The 16,599-nt window shown below is 47.1% G+C and overlaps 1 protein-coding gene across 1 annotated transcript in view; it reads right to left on the bottom strand.

Annotated features, from left to right (window-relative positions):
* Nucleotides 1-16,599, bottom strand: part of cdh23 (cadherin-related 23) — a gene marked incomplete at both ends in the record, with an annotated part of 775,072 nt that overhangs the window by 521,872 nt on the left and 236,601 nt on the right.

Below are 16,599 nucleotides of genomic sequence, written 5' to 3'. Positions count from 1 at the left end.
CTGAGTGCAGTTACTCAAAGAGTTTTATTTTATTTATTATCATTGTTTTAATTTCAGGACAACAACTTGACTGGAACCAGAGAGGAGCCCCACCAAAATCCAAAACCCCATTTCAGGGTAATGTTTCATTTATACACACTTGGTAGTAAAAAGTAAAAATCTAAATCCAGGAAAAGATTATAATAATAACAATGAAGGTTTTATTGGTTCCCACTGCTAGACGCCTTCGTTTGACACACATCACTGACTTAGCTTAACCCACTGCCACACAACATCAGGTTAACCCTTTCAATGCCACACAACATCAGGTTAACCCTTTCACTGCCACATGACAGCCAGTTAACCCTTTCACTGCCACACAACAGAAGGTTAACCCTTTACTACGTCAGCTGGGGGGGTTTGACCCAAAACAAGGCTATTATCACTCCGCTACAGGGGGAAATAGTGCAACATAGTAAAAAGCAAGCGAGGAGAGAGTTCTGCTTCTATTTGACCCCCAGGGCTGGAAGATACAGAGGGGTCACACACACCCACACACACACACACACACACACACACACACACACACACACACACACACACACACACACACACACACACACACACACACACACACACACACACACACACACACACACACACTCACACACACACACACACACACACACACACACACACACACACACACACACACACACACACACACACACACACACACACACACACACATCTCCCAGTTTACTCCCAGTCCCAGTTTACTCCCAGTCCTCTCCCAGTCCTCTCCCAGTCCCAGTCCAGTCCCAGTCCTCTCCCAGTCCTCTCCCAGTTCACTCCCAGTTCACTCCCAGTCCTCTCCCAGTCCTCTCCCAGTCCTCTCGAAGTCCTCTCCCAGTCCTCTCCCAGTCCCAGTCCTCTCCCAGTCCACTCCCAGTCCTCTCCCAGTCCTCTCCCAGTCCTCTCCCAGTCATCTCCCACTCCCAGTCCTCTCCCAGTCCTCTCCCAGTCCTCTCCCAGTTTACTCCCAGTCCTCTCCCAGTCCACTCCCAGTCCTCTCCCAGTTTACTCCCAGTCCACTCCCAGTCATCTCCCAGTCCTCTCCCAGTCCTCTCCCAGTTTACTCCCAGTCCTCTCCCAGTCCACTCCCAGTCCTCTCCCAGTCCTCTCCCAGTTTACTCCCAGTCCTCTCCCAGTCCACTCCCAGTCCTCTCCCAGTTTACTCCCAGTCATCTCCCAGTTTACTCCCAGTCCCAGTTTACTCCCAGTCCTCTCCCAGTCCCAGTCCCAGTCCAGTCCCAGTCCTCTCCCAGTCCTCTCCCAGTCCTCTCCCAGTTCACTCCCAGTTCACTCCCAGTCCTCTGCCAGTCCTCTCCCAGTCCTCTCCCAGTTCACTCCCAGTTCACTCCCAGTCCTCTGCCAGTCCTCTCCCAGTCCTCTCGAAGTCCTCTCCCAGTCCTCTCCCAGTCCCAGTCCTCTCCCAGTCCTCTCCCAGTCCTCTCCCAGTCATCTCCCACTCCCAGTCCTCTCCCAGTCCTCTCCCAGTCCTCTCCCAGTCCTCTCCCAGTTTACTCCCAGTCCTCTCCCAGTCCACTCCCAGTCCTCTCCCAGTCCTCAAGTTCAAGTTCAAGTTCAAGTTCAAGTTCTTTAATAGTTGTCATACAGAAGTACAGAATACTTTCATACAAAATGCGTCTTACTGTTACGCTCCAGAGACTGTGCTAGACAAGATAGTATCAAATAACATAATAACATAATATAGCATGAATTTAGAAGAAGAAAATGAGGTCACAGTGTTCGGTATAGACATATGTACAATGTTCTGAGTTACCATATAATATACAATACACAATACTATGCAGTGTACTAATGTACAGTACTATCTAGTGCAAAGCAGAAATGGGATGAGGTACAATTTTAGGTACAATTTACAGTAAGGTGTACGAGTTGTAGTGCAATCCTTCATCCATAAATATAAAGTGTGGGGAGTGGGTGCTACAGTGTGTTTGTTTAAAGTGGGTGTGTGCTATAAGTGTGTGGAGTGGGTGCTACAGTGTGTTTGTTTAAAGTGAGTGTGTGCGTGTGGATGTGTGTGCTATGTGCGTTTGGTGGTTGTTGTTGTGTAGTGTTCATTCATTGTTCGTTTAGCAGCCTGATGGCCTGGGGATAGAAGCTTCTTCTGAGTCTTTCTGTGCTCGCCTTGAGACTCCTGTATCGCTTGCCTGACCGCAGCAGTTCAAAGAGGCAGTTGTTCGGGTGACTGGAGTCTTTAATGATTCTCTTAGCCTTGCCCTTGCAACGCTTGTAGTAAATGTTCTGGAGGGTGGGGAGCCCCCCTCCAATTGTGCGTTCGGCTGAACGTGTCACTCTTTGTAGACTGCTTTGGTCTTGTGCAGTGCTATTCCCAAACCAGGAGGTGATGTTGCCGGTCAAGATGCTCTCTATTGTACATGAGTAGAAGTTCTTAAGGATCTTCTGGCTGACTTGGAACTTCCTTAGGCGCCTGAGGAAGTAGAGGCGTTGTCGTGCCTTCTTCACAACACTGTTAATGTGTGTGGTCCATGTCAAGTCCTCGGATATGTAGGCTCCGAGGTACTTAAAGCTGTTGACTCTCTCAACCGGTGCCCCGTCGATGCTGAGGGGGCTGTAGTCCTTGACCCCTGACCTCCTGAAGTCCACAATCATCTCCTTTGTTTTGCTGACGTTCAGGGAGAGGCTGTTTTCCTGGCACCATCCCGCCAGGACCTTGACCTCTTCCAGGTAGGCCCTCTCGTCGTTGGCAGAGATCAGGCCCACCACCACTGTGTCGTCAGCAAATTTGACGATTGTATTGCTACTCCGCTGAGCCACACAGTCGTGTGTGTACAGGGAGTAGAGGAGGGGACTCAGAACACAGCCCTGGGGGGCCCCTATGTTGAGGGTGATGGATGAGGAGGTGCAGTTGCCTGCTCTCACCACCTGGGGTCTGCCAGTCAGGAAGTCCAAGACCCACTGGCAGAGGTCATAGCCCAAGCCCAGGTCCCTGAGCTTGGCTATGAGTATGGAGGGGACTATGGTATTGAATGCCGAGCTGTAGTCGATGAATAGCATTCTCACATAGTTCCCCTGCCTCTTGTCCAGGTGTGATGCTGCTGTGTGCAGCACATGGGATATGGCGTCCTCCGTGGACCTGTTGGGGCGGTATGCAAATTGCAGGGGGTCCATGTTGATGGGGAGGGAGGAGCAGATGTAGCCCTTTACTAGCTTCTCGAAGCACTTCATGGCTATGGAGGTGAGAGCTACAGGGCGGTAGTCGTTGAGGCAAGCAGGCTTGGATTTTTTGGGTACAGGGATAATAGTGGACTTCTTCAGGCAGGTGGGGATGACAGCCTGTTCTAAGGACAGGTTAAATATGTCAGTGAATACTGGGGCCAGTTGGTCGGCACAGACTTTTAGGACGCGGCCGGGGATGCCGTCTGGACCTGCTGCCTTCCTGATATTCACTTTTTTAAAGGTCCGCCTCACCTCATGCTCTGTTACCCTGAACACTACGCCTCCATCAGCAGCCGACCCCCCCCCCCCCCATTGCCGAGGCTTGTGAGCTGGTGTTGTTATTACCAGCATCAAACCTCGCATAGAAGGTATTGAGGTCATTTGCTAAGGAGATGTCACTGTTCAGTTTGAGGGAGGCGCCTTTGTAGTCTGTCATCGTTTTGAGCCCCTGCCACATAGCTCTAGAGTCAGCTTGTTCAAACTGGAGTTCAATTTGATCCCTGTAGCGTCGTTTGGCCTCTGACACTGTCCTCCTTACGTTGTATCGCGCCACCTTGTGGTCATTCATGTTGCCTGCCTCTAGGCCGTCGTTGTATGCTTTGGTGCGCTCTCTCAGAGCTTCACGGACGGATTTGTCTACCCAGGGTTTTTGATTTGGGTAAACTTTCATTTTGGTAGTGGGGATTGTTTCTTTCACCCTAGTACAAACATAGTCCAGCACTGTCTCCGTGTAGGCATTAATGTTATCTGTGTCGCGGAACACATTCCAGTCTGTGTTGTGAAACACTGACCGGATCGTATCCTCTGACGTCACATCCCATTTCTGCACCTCTCGCGAGACTACGGGAGTACTTTTAATTCTCTGTCTGTACTTTGGTGAAAGAAAAATGGATGCGTGATCTGACTTACCGAAGCCACTATCAGAATGAGCCTTGTAGCCACCTTTAAATTGCGTGTAACAGTGATCTAGGATGTTACCCGCCTCTGGTGTTGCAAGTCACATGCTGATAGAAGTCAGGCAATACCTTTCTCAGATTGGCGCTATTGAAATCTCCCAGAACTAAAATGGCGGCGTTAACATTCGCCACTTGGATTCTATTTACCTCGTCGTGTAGTCTGGAGAGCGCAACCTTGTTGCTGGCTTGCGGTGGAATATACACTCCGACCAGGACGATCGCCGTTAACTCCCTCGGGAGGAAGAAAGGACGACACTTGATGGTTATATATTCCAGTTCTGGGGAGCAGTGGTTGGATAATTCCTTCACGTTAGATGGGTCGCTCCAATTTTTGTTAAACATGAAGGCAATACCTCCTCCACGTTGTTTACCGGACTCTGCTGATCTGTCCTTGCGGTGGATAAAGAAGTGATCAGCCGGTTGAATTGCGTGGTCTGGGACGTCCGGCGTCAACCACGTCTCGGTGAAGCAGAGGACGTTGCAGTCCCTAACGTCTCTTTGATATTGAATCCTTGCTCGGATGTCATCCAGTTTATTGTCAATTGATTGTACATTGGCTAGTAATATACTGGGCAGTGGTGTACGGTGGCGTCTGGATCTCAGCCTGTTACGGATCCCAGCCCTCTTCCCTCGCCGTCTGGTTCCTCTGTTCCTGGGGTCTAGGAACAAAGGATCTGGTCCTGATCTCCGGAGAATTTCTTCAGGCCATTGATGCGGTTCGGAAAGCTGATCCAGTGAGTAATCCAGTTGGTAAATTTCCCGTAATCCAATGTCTATGAGTGACTGACGGTCATATACATTAAATGCACCAACAGTTGGTACGAACAAAACTCTAAAAACTATAAATATTAACAAAAGTAAACACAGTCTCGACGGAGCGAACAGATTTACTCCCAGTCCTCTCCCAGTTTACTGCCAGTCCTCTCCCAGTTTACTCCCAGTCCTCTCCCAGTCATCTCCCAGTCCTCTCCCAGTTTACTCCCAGTCCTCTCCCAGTCATCTCCCAGTTTACTCCCAGTCCTCTCCCAGTTTACTCCCAGTCCTATCCCAGTTTACTCCCAGTCCACTCCCAGTTTACTCCCAGTCCTCTCCCAGTCATCTCCCAGTTTACTCCCAGTCCACTCCCAGTCATCTCCCAGTCCTCTCCCAGTTTACTCCCAGTCCTCTCCCAGTCCTCTCCCAGTTTACTCCCAGTCCACTCCCAGTCCTCTCCCAGTCCTCTCCCAGTCCTCTCCCAGTCCTCTCCCAGTCCTCTCCCAGTTTACTCCCAGTCCTCTCCCAGTTTACTCCCAGTCATCTCCCAGTCCTCTCCCAGTTTACTCCCAGTCCTCTCCCAGTCATCTCCCAGTTTACTCCCAGTCCTCTCCCAGTTTACTCCCAGTCCTATCCCAGTTTACTCCCAGTCCACTCCCAGTTTACTCCCAGTCCTCTCCCAGTCATCTCCCAGTCCTCTCCCAGTCCTATCCCAGTTTACTCCCAGTCCACTCCCAGTTTACTCCCAGTCCTCTCCCAGTCATCTCCCAGTTTACTCCCAGTCCACTCCCAGTCATCTCCCAGTCCTCTCCCAGTTTACTCCCAGTCCTCTCCCAGTCCTCTCCCAGTTTACTCCCAGTCCACTCCCAGTCCTCTCCCAGTCCTCTCCCAGTCCTCTCCCAGTCCTCTCCCAGTCCTCTCACAGTCCTCTCCCAGTCCTCTCCCAGTCCTCTCCCAGTTTACTCCCAGTCCACTCCCAGTCCTCTCCCAGTCCTCTCCCAGTCCTCTCCCAGTCCACTCCCAGTCCTCTCCCAGTCCTCTCCCAGTCCTCTCCCAGTTTACTCCCAGTCCTCTCCCAGTCCTCTCCCAGTTTACTCCCAGTCCACTCCCAGTCCTCTCCCAGTCCTCTCCCAGTCCAGTCCCAGTTCACTCCCAGTCCACTCCCCTGTGTGATAGTAAAGGGTTAACCTTCTGTTGTGTGGCAGTGAAAGGGTTAACCGGCTGTCGTGTGGCAGTGAAAGGGTTAACCGTTTGGTAGTGCGGCGGTGAAAGGGATAACGTGAACAGCCAAACAAAATAAATGCGATCAGATATCAGAGCGATGCATCATCAGACTTGAGAGATAAGATAAGATAAGATATAGCGCGAAAGAGCACTTGCAGAAGCCTCCAGCAGGGGGGGCCAGATCGCCCCCCGCACCGTGTGTGTCTTGTGTTATGTTGTTGTCTTCGCTGTGGTCATTATTTATTATTTGGTTGCCATGGATGGTGATTATTGTGTTGCCGTGGAGACGATGATTAGTCCTGCATTTGCGCCGCTTTTCTCTCTTATTGCCTCACAACTCTGTCGCCGGGCCGACGAGGCTGCAGGCGCACAGCTGAGAGAGAGAGAGAGAGAGAGAGAGAGAGAGAGAGAGAGAGAGAGAGAGAGAGAGAGAGAGAGAGAGAGAGAGAGAGAGATACATAGAGAACTGCAAGAGAGAGAGAGAGAGAGAGAGAGAGAGGATAACTGCAAGAGAGAGAGAGACAGAGAGAGGTGGAGAGAGACAGAGGGGATAACTGCAAGAGAGAGAGAGAGAGAAAGAGAGAGAGACAGAGAGCTAAGAGAACTGCAAGAGAGAGAAAGAGAGAGAGAGACAGAGAGATTGAGAGAGACAGAGAGGATAACTGCAAGAGAGAGAGACAGAGAGAGAGAGAGAAATAGAGAGAGAGAGAGAGAGAGAGAGAGAGAGAGAGAGAGAGAGAGAGAGAGAGAGAGAGAGAGAGAGAGACAGAGAGAGAGAGAGACAGAGAGGATAACTGCAAGAGAGAGAGAGAGAGAGAGAGAGAGAGACAGAGAGAGAGAGAGAGAGAGAGAGAGAGAGAGAGAGAGGATAACTGTAAGATAGAGAAAGAGAGAAAGAAAGAAAGCTATTTGAATAGTCTTTGATCCGAGGAGCTTCCTGGGCCTCAATCAGACACGCTAGTGATACTTGAAAACCCCCAGACCTCCTCTCCCTCTCTCTATGTCTCTGTCTCTGTCTCTGTCTCTGTCTCTGTCTCTGTCTCTGTCTCTGTCTCTGTCTCTGTCTCTGTCTCTGTCTCTCTCTCTCTCTCTCTCTCTCTCTCTCTCTCTCTCTCTCTCTCTCTCTCTCTCTCTCTCTCTCTCTCTCTCTCTCTCTCTCTCTCTCGCTCTCTCTCTTTCTCCCTCTCTCTCTCTATATCTCTCTCTCCCTCTCTCCCTCCTTCCTAGCTATCTCTCTCATCCTATCCTCTACCTCCTTCCTAGCCCTCTCTCCTCCTAGCTCTCTCCCTCTCTCCTTCCCTCATAGCTCTCTATATATCCCTCCCTCTCTCTACCCCCCTCTCTATCCTCATATATTCTCTTTGTGTTCACTCAATATAGAATATCATATTGCACTCAATATAGAATTAAATAAAAATTTACTCTGGAATAATACATTTAAAATATACAGGGTCAAAGCAGAAATCAGTATTTAACAATGCAATTGTATTTGCTTGAAACAGGCATATCCTTTGCGACGCAAGGCAGGCCCCCTCCCCCAATGTACATGAGTCAAGTCGCGCACACAAAAATGCGCTGTACCCATTTGTTGTGAGCTGCACTCGACTCGTCGCATGTACAGTACCTGGCTACCTGCATAAGCATAACAATAGCGTATGGAATGCAACCCATTTCATGGTATTCACATTCACAGGTTTGGTGTGAATGGTGCTCTGCCTGAGTCAGACCATCGTTCACACACCAAACCTGAGGGGGAGGGGGCAGGGACCTCTGTGTCTATTCCATCCTATCCTATCCAACCACTACAATACAACCCCCTCCCTACCTATTAACATGTAAATGAAACCACAAAAGAGGCGTTGATGGCTAATTGCTTAGGAATGCTTGTTTACATCAGTAAATACTGACAAAAAAAGCATAGACACTTAGAAGAAGCAATGTACAGTCCCCCCCAACACACCCAACCTCCTCCAATGTACAGTTTCTACGTCAAATGTATAGCCTCTCTTTTCTGGACTCTTTTTGTATCACAAACAGTACTGTATTTGTAAATCTGGTATGTCATAAATGTCTAGATGTAGCAGTACTGTCTATCTGTCTACCTGTATGTCATATATGTTATCATGAATTGATTTTTTTTAAAGCCAGTAAATACTGACAAAAAAAAGCATAGACACTTAGAAGAAGCAATGTACAGTCCCCCCGACCCACCCAACCTCCTCCAATGTACAGTTTCTACGTCAAATGTATAGCCTCTCTTTTCTGGACTCTTTTTGTATCACAAACAGTACTGTATGTATAATGTACAGTCCCCTCCCCATCATATGTATATACTCTGTCAGGATCTAGGGGTTAACAGTACTGTATATTTGAATACCGTTTATGTCACAAATGTATCAGTACTAAATACCTATATGTCCCTATGCCATAAATGTCATGTATGTTGTGTATGTCATAAATGTCTATATGAAATGAAAATGGGGGAACCTGATGGAAACAAGACAAACGTCTTTCTCAGGTCTGCATACCCTTAACAATTGTGTGTATTGAGCCGTACTGTATTGTACCCATTCTCCAATCTGTTAAATAAAGTTTTCATTCATTCATTCATTCATTCATTCATTCATTCATTCATTCATTCATTCATTCATTCATTCACTGTATTTGTAAATCTGGTATGTCTAGGGTGACCAGGTGTCCCACTTTTGGTTGTACTGTCCCACCATTTGACCGAATGTCCCGCGTCCCACATATTGAGAGGATGTCCCTCTTTTCGAAGCAAAAAGAAAACATTGGTCTAAAAGCCCCACCCTACAGTAAACGTAGCAACCCGCCTCTTGTCCACACACATTGCTCTGCTCGTGACGCTACCTCATATCACAGATCTGATTGGTTAGGTAGTAATTTAGCGCTCTGCTCGTGAGAGTCGTGACGCTACCTCATATCGCAGATCTGATTGATTATAGTAATTTAGCGCGCTGTCAAAATGTTGCGCGCTGTCAACGTTTAGCGAGCTGTCAAAAAAGAAAACACAACAACATTACAAGCAAACTATGAATCAAGATGGAAAGCGGTAAAAAGAAACGGACCTGCAGTTACAACCAAGACTGGCAAACGCCACATGCCTGGGTGAGGCAGATGTCAGGCAATCCTCAGGGAGCTTTCTGTGTTTTGTGTCATAGTTCGTTTTCAATTGCTCATGGAGGAGAATACGACTTGAAGCGCCACAGTGGACGTGAGTCTCACATGAAAGTGGCTCACCAAAAAGAAACATCCAGATCTATGGATATGTTTCTTCTTAAACCAAAAAATTATAGCCAGACGGATAAGGTCACTGCAGCGGAGATAACAAGCGTCTATCTTTATCTATTCGGTGAAGACCAGTTATTCTAATAAAAAAAATTACATTATCTATCAGTCCCACTTTGTCCCACCAAAATCTTACTGTTGTCTGCTTTTGGACTTTTTGCATCTGGTCACCCTAGGTATGTCATAAATGTCTAGATGTAGCAGTACTGTCTATATGTCTACCTGTATGTCATATATGTTATCATGAATTGAAAATGGGGGACCCTGATGTAAACAAGACGATGAATTGAAAATGGGGGACCCTGATGTAAACAAGACGAAAGTCGAGGCCTACCAAAAGTTCAGGTTACGCATCCAGATTAGATTCACATGGCGGAGTACAGGGAAAACGCTCATCATTGCTGACGCGTCTTGTAAGATTTGCTGCCATATTAATGTATTATACATTCAATATATACTTCAATATATCGAACATAACATAACATTATATTTGCGGCATTACATTTGCGGCATCTTTTTTCTTTTCTTGACGCGAGCACCTCGATAAGCACCTCGATAACCTTACGCCCGCGCACCTCCCTCGCGTACCTTAGAGAGGGGCTTCGCTCAACCAATCAGAGAGGGGCTTCGCTCAACCAATCAGAGAGGGGGCTGCAGAAATGGAGCTCAACCTATCAGAGAGGGGTCTGCAGAACTGGAGCTACGAAATGTAGACCCCCCTCGATATAAAAGTCGTGTGTGGAACGTCACCCACTTCATTCTTTGGACAGAATATTGAGGACATAATGGCAACCTTTTACGGCACTAAACAATTGAAGGTATGTTTGTATATTTCTCTCTTGAGCGCTCTCTCTCTCTCTCTCTCTCTCTCTCCTCTCCTCTCACACAATGATTCGATGTCCCCGACATTTGAATTATTTATTTATGCATACTTTTTCTATTCTAGACATCTATCGCGAGTGTTGATCGCCCAGGATTAACCCAAGTAAAGGCACCTCAAGGTCAAAAAAGAATAGGAGGTCCCGTGATTCCCCCCAAATCAAAACACTGTATGGTCAAAAAGAAAGCAGTAAGTAAACTTTTTTTTATTGCATTTTCCATTATTCAGACAATCTTTTTACATGTTTTCCACATCACATCATTGTGACACAGATCTTATCTTAACTTTCCCTCCCTTATTGCTGTGCAGGCCGCTGTTATTGTTATGGACATGATGGCACTCCCAGCAGTAACGACAGAGACGAGAGATGAGGAGACAGCAGAAACACCAACTCCAACCATTACTAACTTTTGTAATACAATTATCATGACGACGGTGGCTATTGTTATTGAACAAAAAATAAACAAGCATGTTGCCAGGCTGCTTAGACTACTTTTTTTTTAAACTTTATTTTTTAGCGTTTATCGCTTTTCTGGTCAAGCATGACCGACAGATACAGGGTGAAACGGGATATAGATCAGGGGAAGACATTCTGGCAAATGACGGCAGGTCCGGGAATCGAACTCGGAGTCCACCAGATCCGTGACGCAGCACGGTTTCCCCCGACGCAGAAATAGCGCCGAGATATGCGGTGAGCTACTGGAGCTCCCCGCTGCTTAAACTACTTGAGGCGACTGAGAATCGACTGGAGGCGACTGAGAATCGACACAAGGCCACAGAGACAGAGCTGGCCAGGCTGCTTAAACTGCTTGAGGCGACTGAAAAACGTCTAGAGGCGAGACTGGAGGCGACTGAGAATCGACACAAGGCCACAGAGACGGAGCTGGCCAGGCTGCTTAAACTGGTTACACCCTCCTCTCCACAACCTGCGGCTCAGACATTCAATCGGCAGCTTTTCACACCATCAAGAGATGAGAATATACCATGGTTGGCTCTAACGCCCAGTCCCTACCCATCACAAGTGGCAGATGAGAATGTACCACCATGGTTGGCTCTGTCACCCTCTCCCTCCCAAACGCCCCAGAATGATGATAGGGATGAGGATGACGCATGCTTTCCTCCTCCTTCACCATTCCGAACGCCTCTGACTGCAGAGTGGAATGATAATGATGATGAAGATGATGCATGTTTTTCTCCTCAACCGCTTTCTCCTCAACCTTCACCCTTCCGAACGCCTCTGCCAGTGCATGCAGTTCCAGTGGCAAAACCACAGAAAAAAGCACAGCGGCAGCGGCCAGCCCTGCCCAACATAGAACTGAAAAGTATTTCAGCAGACGACGAGCAAAAGGCGTTCGACCATGCTCATAACGCACAAGGCAAACCACGACCTGATGATTACACAGGGCGTATGTTCATGCTGCTCGTTGACTTTAAAACCTACCAAAAGTGGGCTCATAAAGTCAATTGGAATGGTAAACGGGGGAAACATGCTTTACCTATGAACCTCAGATTGATGTTGATTGCTAAAATTAAAGCACGCTATAGTGTAATCAACTGGGATAAAGTTCGTGATCGAGTTAATGAACGTTTGAGGAACCCGCGATCAGAGGATCCGAGGAAAAGGCTACCATACAGTTTGAGTGAATTCATTTAATACAGTACTGTTTGTGATACAAAAAGTTACCAGAAAAAGAGTGTATATACATTTGACGTACTTGGTCGTGTAAATAACTCATGTACAGATACCGATATGCCCTACTTTGTTTACTTGTTTATTGCACAATGTCGCTCTATCAATATAGAGTTATAATTCTATATAATTATAATTAGTTGATAACCTGTAACCTTGTATCTTGTATCTTGTAATTAGTGTGTGTGTGTGTTTTAATACAATTCTGAACTCTTGACTTGACTTGAAAATAAAATGATAAAAAAAAGAACCAGTCTGTTTTAGAAGGAGAATGAGTTTTGTATCTGCAGTATCTGAACCAGCATGGACAGATGCACCAGACTGTAGGGATACATCAGAACCATTAATATATAATTTCATTGATATCAACTTTTTTGTGTGTGTGTGCGTTTGCGTGGGTTCCTGCATGCACGCATCTTCAAACATATGCGCTCAAGCTCAGATCTCAAGTATTTCATATTTAAACTTCAGCTGCATAAGACATCACTTAAATATTGCAGGGGATATATAATGGATATTTTATTTATCTGGCGCCGTGGTCTAATGGCTATTCCTCATACCTCTCACGCGGACAACCCGTGTTCGAATCCCCCATTTTTCTAATTTTTTACTTCTTCTAACTTTTTACTTCTTTCATGTCAGTTCATTACATTTAATTTATTAATGTCCAATATTTAATGTGCCAAAAATGTCAGATTCAAACAGACGAAAATGGAGCATTTTCTCCTGGTAAGGGGGGGGGATACGCGTCTATACTTTCCGTAGTATACATTAAATCGTTTTTATAAGCGTTCGTTTTTATTTGCTGGATAATTCATTTGTATCTCAACGGAGTCACGGATCTAGTCGGGCCATGTAGCATTATGACGACAAAAATTGTGTGTGTGTGTGAGCCCGCACACTGACGGTAGCGTAGTCGTGGATCAATGGTTGCGCTCTCTGATTGGCCACTGACTGACCAGTGTAGAAACTGTCATCGGCCAATCAGAGAGCGTTCGCCAGAAATGCGGCATTTTCGTCTGTTTGAAGAGAGCGAGAAAGAGTGCACTCTTCAGTCAGACCTGAAGTTTACCTTTAACCGATATTTAAGTGATGTCTTATGCAGCTGAAGTTTAAATATGAAATTGCTCTTCTGTGAGAAATTAGAGATCCGAGCTTGAGCGTTTGAAGATGCGTGCATGCAGGAACCGACGCAAACGCACACACACACAAAACGCACACGCACACACGCAACCATTGATCCACTACGTGTGTGCAGACTCACACACACACACAAACGATTTTTGTCGTCATAATGCTACATGGCCCGACTAGATCTATGACTCCGTTGAGATACAAATGAATTATCCAGCAAATAAAAACGAACGCTTATAAAAACGATTTAATAGGCTAAACTTCGTTGTTTTAAATTATTTGCTTTACACTGTTTATTGTATTCGATTTTTGGATGGATTGGTTGGATTCTTATATATAAAAAATATATATATCAGAATGGCTGGGATTCAAACCCTGGTCGTGGCCTCCGCTTGAGAGGTATGAGCATTAACCGTTAAACCACGGTACCAGACAAAATAGATCCATTATATATCCATTATAAACAGAGCCCACCTGGCACCTCCACTAGCAATCTATACAAAATATACACATTGACTGCTCCATTCGACAGGTTTTAACTGGTTAATTATTTTATTCAGCAACATTGCGTGTTTACAGAACCGCTTTACCGCTTTGACGTACGTCGGCTTGTTGTTTTGTTCCAGGTAACCATAGTTAAATTCCATTCCTGCATAAACGCGGATCATTGTTCAGCATTCCTAAGCAATTAGCCGTCATTGTAATTTAAAGGTTTAGAACGCCTATTCACATATACGCCTGTAGACATATGGTATGGTATTTATTTTAGACAACAAAACATATACAGATCGTTATACAGTATTTACTGTAGGACGTTGTAGCGTCCGTCTAATGACTTTGCGCCTCCTGGCGGCATAAAACAGAACAGCAGCCTGGGTTCCTAATTAATTCCAACGACGTGATATCACCGTGCGCGCGTCGCGGCAAAGCGTCCATGAAAACTAAAGGCTTCATCTGTATCTGTGGCCCGGACTCTGTCTCCCCCTCTGCCCTGAAGCACTGTGCTGACCAGCTCGCACCGGTGTTTACCACCATTTTTAATGCATCGCTGGAGCTGTGTCATGTCCCAACATGCTTCAAGGCCTCAACCATCATCCCCGTCCCCAAGAAGGCCAAGGTCACGGGCCTTAATGACTACAGACCTGTCGCCCTGACCTCTGTGGTCATGAAGGTCCTGGAGCGCTTTGTCCTGGCCCACCTGAAGCTCATCACAGATCCTGTGCTGGACCCACTGCAGTTCGCGTACAGAGCCAACAGATCCACAGAGGATGCTGTGAACATGGCTCTGCACTACACGCTGGAACATCTGGACTACGCGGGCAACTATGTCAGGATCCTGTATGTGGACTTCAGCTCGGCCTTCAACACCATCCTTCCACCCATCCTGGAGCACCAGCTATCCGTGCTGCAGGTGCCGGCCTCCACTCGCAGGTGGATTACCGACTTCCTGTCCAACAGGTCTCAGCGGGTGAGGCTGGGGAAGAGCATTTCCAGCTCTAGGTCCACCAGCACCGGTTACCCGCAGGGCTGCGTTCTATCCCCACTACTGTTCTCCCTGTACACCAACAGCTGTGCCTCTCTACACCCCTCGGTCAAACTCCTGAAATTCGCTGACGACACCACCCTGGTGGGTCTCATCTCCAGGGGGGACGAGTCGGCCTATAGGAGGGAGATCGAGAGGCTGCAGAGCTGGTGCAGCTGCAACAACCTGGAGCTCAATGCTCAAAAGACAGTGGAGATGGTAGTGGACTTCAGAAGAAAGCAGCCCTGCCCCCTCCCATCATACTGGGAGGCACTCAGGTGACCTCCGTGGAGTCATGCCGATTCCTCGGCATGACCATCTCCCGGGATTGAAGTGGGAGCTCAACATCACGGGCCTGCTCAAGAAGGCCCAGGGGAGGATGTTCTTCCTCCGGCAGTTGAAGAAATATAAACTGCCGAGGACCATGATGGCCCAATTCTACACGGCCATCATTGAGTCCATCCTAACCCACTCCATCATCTCCTGGTTCCCCAATGCAGCGGCAAAAGATCTTGCCAAGCTGCAGCGGGTGATTCGCTCCGCGGAGAGGGTGATCGGCTGTCCCCTGCCTCCCTCAGGTCCTGCACGACTCCAGGGCGCTGAAGAGGGCGAGGAAGATCATGACCGACCCATCCACCCCGGTCACAGCCTCTTCACCCTGCTCCCCTCTGGAGAAGGCTGAGGATCCCAAAGGCTGTGAAAGCTCGACACAGACTGAGCTTCTTCCCCTCAGCCGCCAGGCCGATCAATGCCTCAGGTATATATATACTGTATATGATGTTTATGCTCCATTTCTGCAGCATCTACTGTCATCGACCAATTACAGCAGAATCAATTCAATTCAATTCAAATGGGCTTTATTGACATGGGAAACATACGTTTACATTGCCAAAGCCAGTGTATCTCTCTCTCTCTCTCTCTCTCTCTCTCTCTCTCTCCTCTCTCTCTCTCTCTCTCTCTCTCTCTCTCTCTCTCTCTCTCTCTCTCTCTCTCTCTCTCTCTCTCTCTCTCTATCTCTCTCTCTCTCTCTCTCTCTCTCTCTCTCTCTCTCTCTCTCTATCTCTCTATATATATATACTGTATATGATGTTTATGCTCCATTTCTGCAGCATCTACTGTCATCGACCAATTACAGCAGAATCAATTACAGGCCTTTTAGAGAAGGCTGATTCACACTTATCACTGTGTGTGTGTGTGTATGTCTGTGTGTGTGTGTGTGTGTGTGTGTGTGTGTGTGTGTGTGTGTGTGTGTGTGTGTGTGTGTGTGTGTGTGTGTGTGTGTGTGTGTGTGTGTGTGTGTGTGTGTGTGTGTGTGTGTGTGTGTGTGTGTGTGCGTGCGCGCGCGTGTGTGTGTGTGGGGGGGGGGGGGGTCTTAACACTTTCTTTGCCAGGCTTATGTACATCATTATACCGTCCTCTGCCAGCTCTATTTGTCTATGGAGAAGTTCCCCTTCTTTGCAGGGCTATAACTTTTTAAATTGTATTGCTAAATTGACATTACTATGGCCCATTCAACGTCAATTATCTATCGTTCAGGATGTGGGAACGTTATACTTTTTCATTCACATATTCATACTAAAATACGGTCTAAAATATAAATATGTTTTTATCGTTTTCTGCAGCATTCTGCAGAACGTGATTTATAGCCCTAAATGCATTATATTGATGATCAAATACAGTTGATAGCGATCGGCGCGAGATAAAAAATGTCAAATGGACGTGCTTCTAGAAGTTACTACTTATCATCTGATGTTGACCGGATGGGGGGGGGGTCGTTTATAATTCCGTGGCCAACGTTAGATGATTCATCTAGTGTGGGTGATATGATCATTAGAGCAGTTTGTATCGAACACGGTAACAAAAAACGTTGAAACTTACCCCAGTC

Source organism: Notolepis coatsorum (genome assembly GCF_963971535.1).
Source record: "Notolepis coatsorum genome assembly, chromosome: 9".
NCBI lineage: Eukaryota > Metazoa > Chordata > Actinopteri > Aulopiformes > Paralepididae > Notolepis > Notolepis coatsorum.
Note: the sequence above shows the minus strand (reverse complement) of the source record. Positions and strands in the feature narration are given on the sequence as shown.